A 5,102-nucleotide genomic window follows, 5' to 3' on the forward strand; every position below is an offset into this window, starting at 1 on the left:
ATCCTAAATACTAAGCACATCAATGTCTTTAGACCCTTAAGGGTTTTCTAGGAAATAAATCCAGTTTGTTTAAGATACCAACGGTTTTTTTTTTCAAATATGCCTATGTGATTAATATTTCCTCATTTATACCGTGCCTTTTGGTGGTCAGGGTAATGTTGGTGTTGTGGAGTTTGTGATTGGTTCCAGGTCGGAGGGCCCCCCTGGACTAGGAGGGTGCCATCTTCTTTTATTGGGGAAACTGCATGTCTATATCTATCTATCTATCTATCTATCTATCTATCTATCTATCTATCTATCTATCTATCTATTTGTCTGTCTGTCTGTCTGTCTATCTGTGTTACCTACCTACCTACCTACTTAACGATCGGTCCATCCATGCACACACGCACACACACATAACGTGTGTGTGTGTGTGTGTGTGTCTCCTACAGCATTCCTTTCGGCTTCTGTTTGTCTCCCTCTCTTTTATTCTCTCTCCCCCTCTCTCTCTCTCTCTCTCTCTCACTCTCATCTTTCTCCCCACCCTCCGTTAGTCAATCCGTTACTTTGACAGTTTTGGTCTCTCTCTTTCTCTCTGTCTCTCTCTCTCTCTCTCTCTCTCTCTCTGTCTCTCTCTCTCTCTCTTTCTCTATCTGACTTCTTTCCCTTTCTTGCTTTCGCTCTCTCTTTCTGCAACTCCCTCTCTCTCTCTCTCTCTCTCTCTCTCTCTCTCTCTCTCTCTCTCTCTCGCTCATCTCGACTTAAGTAGAAAAATGCATTAAGGCTTTAAAAGATTCACTGATAGGATAGATCGGTTGTTACTTTGTATTTATGTATGTATGTATGTATGTATGCGTGTGTGTGTGTGTGTGTGTCTGTCTGTATGTATGTATATATGTATGTATGTATTATGTATGTGTGTGTATGTATTATGTATGTATGTATGTGTGTGTGTGTCTGTCTGTCTGTATGTATATATATGTATGTATCTATGTGTGTATGTATGTATGTATGTGTGTGTATGTATATATGTATGTATGTATGTGTGCTAGCTCGTGTGTGCATCTATGTACTCGCATCTCTATGCATGTAAATGTGTGTATGTGTGTGCGTCCGTATTTTCTGCATATGCTATTCTCTGTGTGTGTGTGTGTGTGTGTGTGTGTGTGTGTGTGCACATGCATGTACGCGCATGTTTGTGTGCATGTGTGTTCGAATTTTCTCCGTATGCGATCCTGTCTGTGTGGCATTCGTGCGCATATATATATATATATATATATATACCCCTATGTTTATGCTTGTACAGAGTGCATGAGTGGTGTGTGTGTGTGTGTGTGTGTGTGTGTAGTTTGTGTGTGTGTGACATTTTCGCTAACGATACAACCAGAAGTGGGATGGCACATCACCCTCACATCACCTGCACACACACACGCACGCACGCACGCACGCGCGTGTGCATTTAATTGCATACATATGATATACACGCACATGCAAGCACAAACATAATTACATGCGTATATAACACGCAGACAGACCGAGACACGCGTCATAAACAACCATTAACACATTTGCTAATATATATATATATATATATATATATATATATAATGTCTGCGTTACCGTGGGCCCCTCAGTTCTTCATGGAATCGTAGGGGTGGTTTCGTTTAAAACAACGTGTCTGAGTTTTCAAATTGGCCGAGCCCATCTCTCTTCGAGTCTGACCACTACTGCCGATTCCTTCCAGAGTGAGTAAGAGAGAAAGTGAAGGAGAGAGAGAGAGGAGGAGAAGGAAAAAGAAAAGAAGCACCAGTACTTGACTGGTACTTTATTTATCGATCCAGAAAGGATGAATGACGAAGTTGACTCCTGCTGGATTTCAACGTGGTGCACAGTGAGATGGAGCGGATTCTGACAACTCACAAAAATTCTGACAACTCACTGTCTAAGGGAACATATAACACACACGCATATACATATACAGCAAACATTGGTACGCACACACACACACACACACACGTTGCATATACACGCATGTGTAGATACATACAGTCGTTGTTTCTTTGTAAATTCCAACTATAAATACACACACACACACACACACACACACACACACACACACACACACACACACATGTGTAAATGGTGCACACGTACATGCATCATCCATACACACGTGTGACACAAACATACTCATATTTAGTATTTAGATATGTACTCACGCATAGACACACTCGTGTGTGTGTGTGTGTGTGTGTGTGTGTGTGTAGTTACATGCGTGTTTATGGATCTACGTGTGTCAATCGACATAAATTTGTATGCATGTACTTGTGTGTGTATGTATATAAATATATATACTTATATACATACACAAGTATATATATGTGTCATATATATACACACACACACACACAAGTACATGCATACAAATTTATGTCGATAGAGACACATAGACGCACGTAGATCCATACAGACGCATGTGTAGATCCATACACGCACATATGTCGGCACACGCACATATGTCGGCACACGCACATATGTCGGCACACGCACACACACACGCGCACACACACACCCACACACACACGTACGCGCGTATTCACACACTCATACACACGCACACACACTCACACACATACTCACGTACACACATACATACACAGTTCACACAGCAACACACACACACAGATACGCGCGCGCATTCAAACATACACACATTCGCACGCAGAGACACACACACACACACACATACACAAGTACACCACACACATACACACGTATATGTAGACACTCACGCACTCACACATACACAACATTCGCACACACACACACACACACACACACACACACACACACACGTATCCTCATGCAATCGACGAGGACGATTGACGACTCTCGCAATATTCTTTTCTTCATTCTCCGGAGGGAAATAAAACACGCACGCACGTTCACGCACACACACACACGCACACACGCACACACACACACACACTCACACACACACACACACACTCTCTCTCTCTCACACACACACACACACACACACACACACACACACACACACACACATGGCTATCGTATCTTTCATAGTTTCCATAGTCCACCGAATTGTAACCGATGTTGGTTTTAATGTCATCGCGTCTTGGAGAAGATAGGGTGTCGTTGGCAACGAGAACGACAGAAATACCACCGGTGGAAGCGAATCCTCGGGTACGACATTCGGGTGTGACGAGACAATTTTTAATGTTAGATTATACATAAATATATCTACAAACACACACACACGTTCATTATCAACGTTGTTATGCATGTTGGTATGTGTGTATGTACATGCGTATCTTTGTCTCTCTCTGTCTATATATATATATATATATATAAATATATATATGTATGTATATATATATATATATATATATATATGTATATATATATATATATGTATGTATGAAAAGGCGGCGAGCTGGCAGAAACGTTAGCGCGTCGGGCGAAATGCTTAGCCGTAGTTTCGTCTGCCGTTACGTTCTGAGTTCAAATTCCGCCGAGGTCGACTTTACCTTTCATTCTTTCCTGGTCGATAAATAAAGTACCACTTACGCACTGGGGTTGATGTAATCGACCTAATCTCTTTGTCTGTCTTTGTTTGCCCCCTCGGTGTTTAGCCCCCTGTGGGCAATAAAGAAATATATATATATATATATGTGCACATATATATATATATATATATATATGCACAGGTATGTGTGTATGTACGTATATATATGTGTGTATGTATGTATGTATGTATGTATAAGAGCAGGCGTGGTTGTATGGTAGGGAGTTTGTTTCCTGACCACATGGTTTCAAGTTCAATTTCGTTGCATGCCATCGTGAGCAAGTATCTTCGACTATATCCCCCCCCCCCGGCCCCGGGCAACCCCAGAGCGTTGTAAGTGGATTTAATTAATACACGGAAACTGAAAGAAGCCCGTCGTACATACATGCATACATACATACATACATATTTGTGTGTGTGTTTACTAATATATTTATGTATGTGTGTGTGTGTTTATTATGCATACGTGTAATAAATATTTGCGTGTCTATCTGTATATTTATGTCAGTACACACAAATACACGCGAAAATATACATGAATTTGCGTGTGAGTGTGTGTGTGTGTGTGTGTGTGTGTGTGACTAACGTATACATCCACACCTTTGATGAGTGATGATTCTCTACTTTAAATGTCTCAATGCTATTCAATTTGGAATTCCTAACCATTTCTCTTTAGGCGAGGATGATGACACAAAATATCTATTTTGGTTTTTTTTTTTTGCTATTTGTCCCACTCTCTTCTCTGTTGTGAGTGTTATAGTTTTCACTTACGAATTTCTGTCTCTCTCTCTCTGTTTCTCTCTGTCTCTCTCTGTGTGTGTGTCTCTCTCTCTCTCTCTGTCTCCGTGTCTGTGTGTGTGTGTGTGTGTGTGTGTGTGTGTCTCTGTCTATCTCTCTGTCTCTCTCTCTGTCTCTCTCTGTCTGTCTCTCTCTATCTCTCTGTCTCTCTCTCTGTCTCTCACGCACAATCACTTATTTATATATTTATATATGTATTCTATCTCATACTCTGTATAAGTATGTGTGTGTATGCATGTTATATTTCTGTCTGTCTGTCTGTATGTATGTATGTATGTTTTGCATGTATATATGCGCGTATGTGTTTATGTATGTGTATATATGTAACGTATGTAATGCGTGTACTGGACAAATTCGATTCTGATACATGTATATTTATTATGTATTCTATGGCTATATATATAAATGTATATACATATATATATGTATATATATATGTCTGTTTCAACACTTCCTTTCTTTCTTTTCTTCACTCTCTTCCTCCTGGTATTCATCTTTCTCTCTCTCTCTCCCTCTCTCTCACAGACAAACACATACGCACACGTGAAATACATCACAAGCATACATACACACTCACACACACACACACACACACACACACACACACACACACACACACACACACACACACACACACACACACACACACACACGCACGCACACACAATGTACACACAGACCAGATTCTCTTTAAACTGTGTTCCACTCATCATTCTATTCGCCTCTTCTTGCA

The sequence above is a fragment of the Octopus bimaculoides genome, chromosome 11 (assembly GCF_046866305.1).
Source record: "Octopus bimaculoides isolate indiv1 chromosome 11, ASM4686630v1, whole genome shotgun sequence".
In the NCBI taxonomy this organism is placed as follows: domain Eukaryota; kingdom Metazoa; phylum Mollusca; class Cephalopoda; order Octopoda; family Octopodidae; genus Octopus; species Octopus bimaculoides.